Here is a 13,682-nt window from a genome sequence, read left to right on the forward strand (position 1 = left end):
CCCTCTAGTGTTGGTTCCCAAGAAGAATGGGAAGTGGAGGATCTGTGTAGATTACCGTGAGCTGAACAAAGCTACCAAGAAAGACCATTTCCCCCTACCCTTCATAGATCAAGTTTGGATGGACTGGCAGGAAAGAAGTTCTTCTCTTTCCTGGATGGGTTTAGCGGGTACAATCAAATCCAAATCAGCCCGGAAGACCAAGATAAGACCACCTTCACTTGTCCTTGGGGTACCTTTGCCTACCGAGTCCTTCCCTTTGGGCTATGCAATGCTCCTGCTACTTTTCAGAGAGCTGTCTTGAGCATCTTCTCGGAGTTGGTCCATGATGCAGTGGAAATATACATGGATGACTTTACTCCTTATGGGGCCAACTTCCAGGAAGCATTGTCCAACTTGGGAAAGGTCCTAACCAAGTGCACCGAGATGAACTTGTCCCTTAGTCCTGAAAAATGTGAATTCCTAATGACTGAGGGGACCGTGCTAGGCCATACTATTTCTTCCCAAGGATTGCAGGTGGATCCTAGCAAAATTGCTCTCATCAAGAGGGTTCCACCTCCTCAAAAAGTAAGGGATGTCCGGAGTTTCTTGGGATTAGCAGGATACTACCGGAGATTCATTAAGGACTTCAGCAAGTTAGCCTCACCATTGTTTGGTCTGTTGGCAAAAGATGTGGAGTTTAAGTGGACTGACGATTGTCAGAGGAGTTTGAATGAGTTAAAGGACAAGTTGGTGTCAGCACCAATCTTGAGAGGTCCAAACTGGGCCCTACCTTTCCACATCCACACTGATGCCTCGAACAAAGCCATAGGTGCAGCCTTAGGACAAGTTGAGCAAAAACTTCCATATGCCATTTACTTCGTTAGCAAAAACTTGTCTAAAGCAGAGCTGAATTACACTGTAACCGAGAAGGAATTCTTAGCTGTGGTCCATGCACTGAACAAGTTCCGACATTATATTACTGGTTACCAGACTTTTGTACATACTGACCATGCTGCTATTAGATATTTGATGAATAAACCAGATGTGAATGCTCGTATTATCAGATGGTTACTTTTATTGCAGCAGTTTGATCTAACCATTGTTGATAAACCAGGGAGAGAAAATGTTGTTGCTGACTTCTTGTCTAGATTGGATTTGTCTGCAGATGAAGATGGGACGGTGGATGACCAGATGCCTGATGAGCATCTGTTTGCTATATCAGTACTCTCTCCATGGTTTGCTGATATAGCAAACTACCTTGTTTCAGCTCAGTTTCCTCCGCACCTCTCTTCAAAAGAGAAGAGCAAAATCATCAGAAAGAGTGCCTCATTTACATGGATTGGGGGCAATCTGTTCAAGCTTGGCCCCGATCAGATCTTAAGGCGTTTTGTAAGGGAAGAGGAAGTCTTTGACATCCTCCTCACCTGTCATGATGGGCCTTGTGGAGGACATTTTGCAGCAAAGAGAACTGCCTTCAAGATCCTGCAGGCAGGCTACTATTGGCCCACACTTCATCAAGATGTCAGAAGATATGTCAGCTAGTGTGACCAATGCCAAAGAATGGGGAAACCGACCCAAAGGGATGAGATGCCTCTCCAACCTCAAGTGACTCTTGAGCCATTTGAGAAGTGGGGCATGGACTTTGTGGGTCCAATCAATCCCTCTTCGAGGCAAAGATCCTACATCATTGTGTGCACTGACTACCTGACGAAGTGGGCAGAGACCAAAGCAATCAAAGCAGCAACAGAAGAAAAAGTGGCCGAGTTCTTAAGAGAGAACATCTTCTATAAGTTTGGCTATCCAAGAGAGCTGGTCACCGATCAAGGGAGCCAGTTCACCTCCCACCTGGTTGAAGAACTCCTAGCTCATCACAAGATCAAGCATAGAACCTCCACTCCCTATCATCCTCAAGCAAATGGGCAGGTGGAGGTCACCAATAGAGCATTAGAAGGGATCTTGACTAAAGTGGTGAGCAGCAGCAGAAAGGACTGGGCAGATCACCTAGTTGAAGCCACATGGGCTTACAACACCACTTGGAAGACCACCACCGGCTTCACACCTTATGAGCTGGTCTATGGGAGGAAAGCTTTGCTGTCCATTGAGTTTGAGTATAACACTTTGAGGATGGCAGCTCAGCTGGACCTAGATCTCAGCCATGCACAGCAAGAAAGGTTATTGCAGCTGAATGGACTGGATGAGCACCACATGCAGGCCCTCCTTCACTCAGAAGTGGTTCAACTTCAGAGGAAGGTGTGGCATGACCAACATCTCCATGACAAGCAATTTCAGCCGGGAGATTGGGCTTTGTTGTATGATTCCAGATACAAAGATTTCAAGGGGAAGTTGAGAACCAGATGGCTAGGACCATATTCAGTGGAAAAGTGTCATGACAATGGATCTGTCCTCATTCGAACCATTGATGAGGAAGCCATTCCCATGCTTGTTAATGGGCATCGATTGAAGATCTACAGGAAGCCTTCCTCAAGACAAGAGTTCATCAAAACAATGGAGAAGGCAGTATTGGTCATAGAGAAGGGTCCTGCCCCTGCTTTGGGCACACCCTGAAGCATCTAAAAAAAAAAAAAAAGGAAAAAAATAATAAAGATCCTTGGGTGAAAACCTCTCTGAGGCGCCCAAGGCAGGTGGTAGGGGTGAAAACCTCATTGAGGCGCCCCTGCTATCTTTCAAAAAAAAAAGAAGAAAAAGACAAAAAAAAAAAAGAGAGGAAAAAGAAATGAAGATCCTTGAGTGAAAACCTCTCTGAGGCGCTTGAGGCAGGTGGTAGGGGTGAAAACCTCATTGAGGCGCCCCTGCTATCTTTCAAAAAAAAAAGAAAAAAAAAAACAAAAAAGAAAAAAATCAATAAGTCATTATGTGAAATTTGCATGCAGATTGCAGGTGTTCTAAGGCGGAGAGGAAGCCTCTCAACTCAAAGCCAGAAGTCCTTATCATGCAGCCAGGACACCTCACCAGCACCTCCTCCAAGACTGCCTATGTTCTTCAAGGTATGAGCACTTTTATTATAAACTGAGTCTTCTACAGGAAGACACAGATTTTCTACAGGAAGGTGCGATTTTCTACAGGAAGGTGCAAATTTCTACAGGAAGAGCTGCCTGTCTACAGGAAGCTCTGTACTTCTACAGGAAACTTCCTGTAGAAGCTCAGAACGAGCCAGAATGCGTTTCATGAGCAGATCTGATGACTACGGGTTGGTGTGGACGCATGCAAGCCTCTTTTGGGCCCATGCACGACGCTGATACCTTGCTCCACCATCCTCGTCACCATGCAACTGAGATCCCTGCACCAACAAACCAGATCAATGAGTTCTCGTGGAAAAATCAGTTGTCAGAGAAAAATGAACACCGAGAGCTCATACCATGTCCATGACGAGCATCAGAAGCTTCGGGAGCGCGATTAGCAGGTCATCTCCATTATCAAGTAGCATGCACCCAAGGAGGTGAGACTGTTGCAAGGCCCCCGCGGGAATCCTGTAATAGTCAAACCTGCAGGAGTGGATGCCATTCATCGCCCAGCCATCTGCAAGCAACACGCGGGCGCATGCAACCAGAGCGTCCACCACAGCGCCAGTATCCTGTAACCACGAGCCTCCGGGACTGTGTAAGCCACATGCAGCAGGTAGATCCGTCGTCCAAAAATCTGAAAATCATGTGCAGACACGCGCAGGTAAGTGTTCTAATCCTTCCTTCCATCAAATCGCATGAGTATTACTTTGATTTGTTTGCATGGCGTAGAAATGAATGGTTGAGCTAGGCCAGTTGACTGGCCACGTCGGCTACTGAAGGGATAGTCAGATGATGGGGTGACAACCATGACAAAGGAAACACGCAGCACGCACGTGAAGATCAGTCCCGTCAACCAAGAAACGAGTTTAACCGAAAAGGGCGGCGGTAGATCTGTGGGAATGAATGCGGCAGCAAGTGAATGTGCAGGCGGATGATGGGAGACGTCACCCAACGGTCCGGCGGGGACAGCTCACCCTCCGCGCCACGAGCTGCGCCGATTCAAAATCTAATCAGCTAGATTGTGCGCGTATATCCATCCACCTCCACTTCAGAACTTGAGTAACTCTTCTGAATACCTCTGCATGTTGATACGCCAAGCTTTCGGCCGACTGAACACCAGCGAAGCGCACCTCAACCGCAGTCCAATTGCAGTCCTCCCCGAAGTTTGCACACTGCTCCTACAGGAACAGTTCCTACAGGAACAGTTTCTACAGGAACGCAGTCTTCTACAGGAACGCGGGTGTTCACGAAAAAAGGTGGCCGAGTAACGAGGTAACACTGGACCTCTCATGCAAATTGCTCATTTAAGGTGGTAGGATTGTCAGTTACTGTCAGGGTAAATGAGAAAGTAGACCAATTGCTGTCTGTATGCCCATACTGCAATTCTACAGGATTGTTGCGTGGTTAGACTGTGTTGTAAAATTTTTGTGGGTTATACGCATTGTTCTGCACTCTGTCACCGAAACTAAACTCTCTTCCACCATCACCACCTTCGGTTAAGAAAATTGTGCATCATGCCGGGTGGATTTATTAGGCGAGAACCCACAGATTCCACCATATTAAGGAGAAATCCAGCAGTGGTAGATCTCTTTACCAGGGCACAATGGATTCCTTTTTGTGATAAGCTACAGGGCTACGATGATGAAGTAGCCGAGGAATTCTTGCAGGCATTGAAGCCTAAATCCCAGACACTGGCCACGGTAAGTTTCAGAGGTCTCAGCCTCCAACTCACCCCAGAGCATCTAAGTCGAATCACAGAACTGCCCATGGGTCTGCCGTGGGATAAAGAAGAGCGGAAGCAGAGCCAACAAGCAAAGAAGGAGTTCTTCCCACCTGAAGAATCATTCACAGAGGACAAAAATGGGGTGAAAAGGACAAGCCTGTTGCCACCATGGAACGAAGTCAGTTTGCAAATTATGAAATATATCACCTGTGAGGGTCGTTACAGCATCGTATATGCGTATCACTTCAGGCTGCTCAATGAACTAAGACACCAGATTGACCTCCCTGCAGCACAGAGGCTGAGCATTCCTTACTTTTTACTGCAGTCCTTGATGGAGTGCTCTACAAAGCTCAAGGACGGAATCCCTGATCAGATAGCCCATCATGGGTTGATAAAATTGCTTGTGGAGGATGCTCTCCACTCACATAAAGTCCCCCTCGCATGGGAATCATTTAGGAACTTAACAAGAGAAGGGGACATAAAAATGTTGCTTGAAGAAACGGGGTCCTCTAGCGGTGAAGAAGAAGAGCCCATAGCCAAGAGTAAGAAAGGGAAAAGCCAAAAGGTCCCGACTCCAACACAGAAGAAAGAACGAAAGGAGAAGGAGGAGGGAAAAGATGACAGAGCAAAAGAGGACACCCCCATCCTCTCAGCAAGGGAAAAGAGGTTGAAAAGCAGGGCAGTCAAAACTGATGTGGTCCCTGCCAGCCCAAGCACCTCGTCAGCTCCCGCAGTCAAAGCCAAAAGAAAAATCCATGCAGCCAAGCAAGAAAAGGTGGTGAGAGTTGCGTCTGCAGGAACGCAAAAACTGGCTTCTACAGGAAGCCCGGAAACACAAACACAGGCTTCTACAAGAAGCCCGAAAACACAAAAATAGGCTTCTACAGGAAGCCCGAAAACAAAGAAAAAGGCTTCTACAGGAAGCCCGAAGATCAGTAAGGAGCAGGCTTCTACTGGAAGCCCAAGAGCAATGACCAAGGCTTCTACAGGAAGCCCGAAAATCATTGGAGGATAGGCTTCTACAGGAGGCCCAAAAACGGAGAAAGAGGCTTCTACAGGAAGCCCGAAAGTGCAACCACGGGCTTCTACAGGAAGCCCGAAGACAGAGACAGGGGCTTCTACAAGAAGCCCGAGATTTGAAAGAGGGGCTTCTACAAGAGGCCCGAAGGTCATTGAGAAACAGCCTCCTATAGAGAGTCCGCAGACAAAGAAAGAATCTTCTACAGGAGGCCCGAAAGCGGGAAAAGCAGGGTCTTCCACAGGAAGCCCGAAATCTAAAAAGGAGAGGCCCTCTACAAGGAGCTCCGAGAGAGCAAAACGCAAGAAAGAGAAGGCTGGCATTCTCGAAAAGGAGGCAGCAGTGGCACTGGCTGCCCTCAGCACACCTCCAAAACCGAAAGAGAAAAGGGAGAGGGAGACCCCTCTACCACCTGAAGCCAGGAGAAGCAAGAGGATGACCACGGGCAAGCCACAGCCTCCACCCAGCAGCCAAACCACTTCAGGGGATGTCCCTACTTCACCCAGTGCAAGGACCCCCTCTAAAACATCAGCCACCCTCGAAAAGGGGAGCCCAAAAATAACTTCCTGGACACGAAAGATAGGCCAGTCGCCTTCCGAAGCCCGACTCAAGGAAATAGAAAAGGGGAAGGAAGCATCACCCTCGTCACCACCAGGGGCAGAGAAGGCAGGGCCATCAAAAGCAGGAAAGAAAGAGACTGTTCCGGTCCCGAGTCCTCGGCCAAGGACAAGGAGCAGGAGCAAGGTTGCTCAGGGATGAGCAAATGGTTCAGCTGGGGGGTGATGATGAGCCCCAATTTTGGTACAATTTGGGCTCATTTTGGCCTATTCTACTTGCTCAAACCATTCATTTTTTATTGCTTATGCATGCATTTCTTAGTTTATTCATGTTGTTTGTAGGAAGAAGGGTAGGCACTCTCTCTACGTGACTAATGCATTATGATTCCAGGTTTTGGCATTAAAAGGGAGCAAAAGACAACGAAAAAGGAGATAAGGAGACAATGAGGTGGCACTGCGGGTTTTTAGGAGAGGATGTCCACGGTTCTAGGGACATCCCTCATGATTCCCACCAAGAACTCCGAGCTCTAATCCATCTCCCCTCCGAGCTTAAAAGCAGCCAGCTGGTCTACAGGAACAGCAGTTATAAACTTCTCTACAGGAACAGCAATTATTACCGTCCTACAGGATCAGCAGTTAAACTCTAGTTGGACAGCCGAGCTCCTAAAATCAAGGACACTTGTTGGATCATCGTTTTTGTATAAGTATGGAGGCCTTAGCCTTAGATAGGTTGTTGAAACTCTCGTATTGCTATTGTAATTTTGGAGCACAGCTCAGTTTTTGTTCCTTTTTGTAAGCCAATTTGGCATGATATCAGATTATGAATAAAGAAGGCAGATTCTGATCTAGTTCTGAGTTTTTCTTAAGGAGACTATAGCTCTCAGGTTAGGGCCCAACCTGAGAGCCATAGATCCCCTCTGCTGTAGTGTTGTTTCCATTTCATTTCAGCACTTTGAGCTTTTCATTTGCACATGCAATTCGAATTACAGGTTGTTAAGTTGGTCTTTTTCATGAGTTAGATAGGAGTTGCTTATGGTGAATTTGTTTCCACTTGCTTAGTGTAGCAGAGGATAGATATAATCGATTGGAGCTCCAACAAAAAGGTTGTTAAGGCTCACTGCCGTCTCATCTGGGATTGGAGTGAAGTCCATGACTAACCACCAAAAATACGCATTTCTTTATTCCATGGTTGCTGCAAACACAGTCACGTTATGTTAGATGCTTCCACATGATTCACACCTGCACCACACTCCCTTACCACAGCTTCATGCACATTCTCCTTCGCGTTTAGATTGCTGCTCATTGAATTTACAAGCACAGGTAGTTTAGGTTAATGCATTTTTGGTTGAGTGACAGTCATAAGCATTTGTTTCACTTACACTGCTCTCTCTCGTTCCATCACTTCATCCTCCATCTTGATCACGCATGCAGACATATCTTTGACCCCTGCTCCGCTCTGTTATCTCCCAAAGTCTTTCACTTCTCACGTACTTCCATTCTCTAGCCCTTTCGTTGACATAGCCCTTTACCTTCCAACCTACTCCCTACACTCACTTCCCATCCTATTCTTTCACTTCTAAAGCCATCACCAGCCTTATTCCTACCTCACACATCTCCCCCTACCATTCCATTACTCCTCCATCACTCCAAACACTCACGGTAGGTCATCCTGTAGCCATTTGTAGACATCCTGTAGAAAACAGAGTATCCTGTAGGATCCTCTGCAGGCATCCTGTAGGAGGCCACTCTCTCGGTTGCTGAGCATCTGAATGCGAGGAACCTCTGTGGATGGATGCTAAGGATCCCTAGGGACCTCTCCTAGCCTCCCCAACCTATCCCACGCTTTCCTTCCTTCTCCATCCCATCTGCACAACCAAACCCTAGTTAGCACAAGATCACAATCATTCCACATACTTAAAGGAAAAATACAAAAACATAACTTTCATGATGCAAGTAGTTTAGATCCATGCATTCTCACTTATTAGAGGTAATGACAGCATTGGTAGAAGTTGCATTTACATTCCTTGCATTGTAGAGGTCAGACTAGTTAAATTAGGGTTTCCTAGGTTTACATGCTTTGATTTGCTTTCGGTTCATTTTTGTCAATTAAAGTAGCTTTCCTTTGAGATTAGCTTTCGTCCATCAATTAGCAAGCTTCTTCTGAGAGCCTATAGAAGTTGGCTTGAGCCCTAGCGGACTTGTGCCAGCTGACCAAGTGACAGCTGCGACAAGAGCTAGTACTTGTGCATATAGCACCGTCGCTTCCAAGTTTGTACGAACTACCGGGTTGATAAAATGAGAGACAGGAAGCCCCAGGAGTTGTAGCATTATTGCTACAATACTGGAGCTCACCACTGGCAGGGCGGATCAACTGAAACCGGAAGTGGTTAGCGGTTTCATATCGCACCGATTTTGATACGGAAGCAGAAATGTCAGATGTACCTCCGATACGCTGTGGGGGTGACGCGTGGCAGAGGCCTGACGTCACCCTCTGACAGATATCGGAAGGTAACTCTCAGATGTCGGGGCCGGTCCGATATGCACGAGGGCCATCGAATCAAAAGGGCCGGATCCGACGGTCGACGGATCGTTGAGGTGGCCGAATGATACGGTAACCGATAAGGGCATCAGGGGGCGCAGACTATGCATTCGACATTGGAGGGGGCGATGTGGTCCAGATGGGAATCGAAGCATACGTGTCGTTCGTATAATCAAGCAGGTCTACCTCTATATCCACCGACCTATCGACAACTCGTGATGCGTTGAAGGCTCCCTTGCCAGATGGCAGGTAGGGTGAAAAAACGGGGACAACAAAGAAACCCAAGTGTGGTGAAGTAAAATTATAAGTGCAGACACAAATAAATTCCTCTAGCCCGATAATGGGTCTAGCCACAACAGGTACATTATATGGAATATTTCCTTAGGTTAGAACCAATTAAGGGGGCCTACCTCTTAGTACGCGTATCCCGTTCGATGATGTCCTTGCTTGCTCGCTCCAGCTGTCTCTCACTTCCTTCTTCAAACACCTGAAACAAGGAAACAACAACAAACGACAACCGTGATAATAGACAAATTGTAATTCAACCTACTTAACAAGTCAAGAAACATTAAGCCATGAATATGTAAGATGAAAAATCATGTAGGAAATCAATCGATAGTTGCATATATATTGAATCAAGAAGGGATTACAACCATTGTCTTGACGTTGTTGTTCTCCTTTGACAAGACCAGGTTCCCACACACTTCTGCTAGCATTCCATGATGGCCTCAACAAGAATAGTTTTAAGTCTCCAAACCAAATCACACTTCTCCCTCACACAACTAGAGAGCTACAACTATGAATAGCTTGCTGTTTACTCCAAACCATAATAGCATTAGCACACCAACATTAACACTAGCTTGTGCTTGGGAAAAAGGAATGTTTATATAGGATGAATGGATGCGAGATGGATCATCCTATTATGGGAGAAGGTCTTATCCCTTGAGGTAGTTCCATCATTATAGGGGAAAGGAGCCCAAATTGACATCCTCGACCCCATCCGGCGAAACCATTTACCAGACTTCCATTACGAAGCTTCTAGAGCTGGAAGCTTCAGCTCTTAATTTAAAAAACTTTCCATAACAGGACTGCCGCGATTGGAACACAGCTCAGTCGCTTCGGTTGGCGCTAGGGATAGTGCTAATCCTTGCATATTGGCACGAGGAAGGCAAGGGCCATTAGCGCCGGTCTTGTAAATTGGGCAAAATAGAATTTTCAGGGGAAATAGTGTAAAATGGAATTGATCTGCTCATGAAGAGGGACACAATGGGGGTTTCTTCTGAAGGGAAAGCATGTGGGGTTCACTGTGGAGGTCCTCCAGGATCAAGGAACGGGGAGTATAGGGACAGTGACAAAATGTTGTGTAACAGATGCCCCCTAAAGTGTGAAGGCCGAACTAGAGTGAGGGATGAAACGCTTTATGAATCAGTGCAGGGAACCGTAGTCAGCCGTCGGAAAACTTGCAAGCAAGTACAAATACATAGACATAACTGAGGACTCTGTCAAAAGATACATGAATCGTGGCATGGATGCAGCCATCCAGAAAATGATCATGTAAATGGATCCAAGTATGGGCGCAACCATCCAATAATGAGAAAGATCACTTACGATAACTCATGGTATGGTCGCAACCATCCATCTAAAAGAGACATGTATATCAACATAACCATGTCACATCACTTCGCAACTTGTACTTGTGTGAGCTGAGTCCAGGGTCTTGCGCTCGAACACGACCCAATCAAAGTACAAATTCTAACATGTGAGTGGATGTGTTGACGTTGAACATGCTAGAAAGTCATTTGATTACCAGTCAATGATGTAAACTGTTAACAAGCGCAAGAGAAACCACCAATAATGACAATGGTCCTCAAGGTACTATTAGCACAATCCATGGAATGTGAATAGAGGAACTGAAGTCGAACACCCGTGAAATCACTCAATCGAAAGCCAATGATGTAAACTTGTCGTCGAGTGTGAAGAACTTGCCATTAGGGAATGCAAGCTCTAAGGTACTGGAAGGGAGTCTCTCGGTCAACTTCCCGGATAATGAGCTGAAGTCGACGAGAAATGACCATGTCGAAGGAGGGCCATAATGTTTCCCACATCATCGACATGAGATGAAAGGATGCAAAATGATTTTGGATGATACAGAGAATCAGAGGTAAATGTAACTGCAGAAGGAAAACTCTTGAACATATCAGTGACACCACTGGAAGTTTGGCATCATTTGGATCCATAGGATCGGTGGTCATGATGAGGTGGCAGCGATCAAATGGAAGGCAAAAATGAACGACCCAACCTAGGAAGGTCAATGATACAAAGGAGGATATCCCAACCCAACACAACGCAGAACGTGTTATGTTCAAGAGTGAGCTGCCGACACAACTGATTAGATTTCCAAATTTTCCCCCACCATTTCTGGCAGGTACAGGGCCAATTATTTTTAATCGCAAGCTTGAAGGGGATAGCATATGATTGCACTTTAAGTTCATCCTTCGGACGAATCCGACCTAGTAAGTTTAATGAGCCCTAGGAAGGAGAAGCTCATGTTCGTCATGGTGATGAATCCAATGTCGTTTAATATTTTAACGAGTCTGACAAAGGTGTAACTCAGTATCTTTTTCATGTTTAGAGAGTTTGAAAAAGAAACGGAAAAGAAAACTCTGCATGGTCCCTTTTTGTACATTTGTGTCTCTCGAGCCCGAAAATGTAGAAAACGATACTTGAGAGAACCGCTTGACCATTTCAGTCAATGAGTACCTTTTTCTTAAATAGTGCCTCCGAACCCGAAAAAGGGGTAAACTTGTACTGGGCGCACGACGCTTCACATTCGTTAACGAGTTCGAAACGACAAGGGCTCGACCATCTTTTCACTTTTAAAGGGTCGGAAAAGAACTTAAAAGTTGACCCCCTATTTTATTCTCTTTTACGAGTCAAAAGGGAAAAATACTTGGCAATATTTTCATATGAGCTTAACGGGTAGAGAAAAGAGTTGAAACGTGACTCATCATCATCGTCGAACATCCATCACCTGTCGCTACACAAAAAGGTAAAGTGTATTATCCAGTTCTTGAGGAAAAATAGGTTAAATGTTTACAAAAACTTGATATTTTCATGAAAAAATGAATAAAAAGGAGAAAAGTAAATATATTTTTACCATTTACCATTTTACCTTGCTATGAAGACTTTTTATTGAGTCACTTTTTCCCTAATTGTTTTAGAGTAGATTGCGGGAGATCCGGGAGGTCATTCGTCGAGCTGCCAGTTACAGGTAAGAGCCAAAGCCCTGAGCTCAATTTTCATGTCTTTTATTCCTATTTTAACCATTTTTTTTGGTTTTTTGAGGGGGTTTTGCAAAAGGTTTTTCGCCCTCGGTCGGCACGACTTCCGGGCACAGAATTGCGCTGGCCGAGGATGATTAACAAAGCCTGTCACACCGTCGGCGCAACTGTTTTTAAACAGGCGCGCTGACGCCGTGAATAGGGGAAAACCCTATTTATTCACAAAATCATTGTTAAAACTTAAAATTTATGGGCCAAGCATGATTGTTGACTCAAATTAATGGCTTTTGTAGGAAAGAATCGCCGAAAATGGTGGACTGGAAAGAACAGGAACATGAGGATGTGGACACCCAAGCACTGAATGATCCAAATTGCCTGGAAGCTTTGAGGGCTTGTGGGCTCCTCAAATTCTTTCTCACGAAAGGGATGCAGGTCCAACCCGAGTTGCTTTGGTACCTGATTAGTCTTTGGGACATTAATCGGGAAATATTTTTCATTGGTAACCAGGAGTTGGAGTTGGAAACTTCAGATATATATTTGATCACTGGACTGTCCCAAAGAGGGGAACCAGTCAACTTGTACGAGTCACGACCGATTGGGGCAAGCATATCTTCTTTTCTTGTTGAACACTACCCTGAGGCCCTAAAATCTAAGAGTGGAAAGATTGAGATTTCCAGTGTTCAGGATCTGACACTTAGAGTGCTTTTGTTGACCATCAACAGAGTGGCGGGTCACCAGGCAGAACATGATACCAACAAGTCGAAGTTCCTGTATGTTATCGACTGTACGATACCTATGATCTTCAACTGGGCAGAGGCCATGAAGATCAACATAAAACCCCAGCTAACTAAAGCTAAGGCGGGGAACTTGAAGCAATTTTGCTTTGGATCTGTGCTCGTGACCTTTTTCTTGGAAAGGATGCCACTATTCCAGTATCACCTCACTGAGGTAGATCCTCCTATGCCACACGATCTGTGGATGGTCCGCTAGAGTTGTTTGATGCCCAAGATCACTCGGGGTCAGCACATTTCATACAAACCTGCATTCTTTTCATGGCTACGACGACAAATTATCATCATGGAGGACTAGCCATATAGTGGTACCGACTTCTGTGGAGATCCGGTATGCCCTTACCAGATGGGGAGGATTTTGACGATGAAGGTAAAAAATCAATCTTTTAATTTTGAGATTTTTAAATTGTTTTTGGTATATATGTGCTTATAACATTTCTCTTGTTAATGCAAACGTTGGACCAGAGTGGCTTGCTGGGATGTCCCTAATATCCAGGCGAGTCCCTCGCCCGATTGATGCTATTGCTCCTTATTAGGAGGGGGAGTGACAACGAGGAGGAGATCGCAAGGAACCTTGAGGGGTTGACTCGTCGTATCCCGGAGTATGCTCGGGTAGGAGACATTCCTCATCAGTACCATAGACACACGGTGGGAGTCTTAGATTGGATCCGCCGATTGCTGACTTGCGTTGCACAAGTTGTATCATGCTACCACGATCACCATGCTAATTTGTTCCTAGGTCCAGGACTTACATGCCACGGATATATGAGG

The sequence above is a fragment of the Pinus tabuliformis genome, chromosome 8 (assembly GCF_031772625.1).
Source record: "Pinus tabuliformis cultivar Carrire ecotype Pingquan chromosome 8, CPIR1, whole genome shotgun sequence".
Classification (NCBI taxonomy): domain Eukaryota; kingdom Viridiplantae; phylum Streptophyta; class Pinopsida; order Pinales; family Pinaceae; genus Pinus; species Pinus tabuliformis.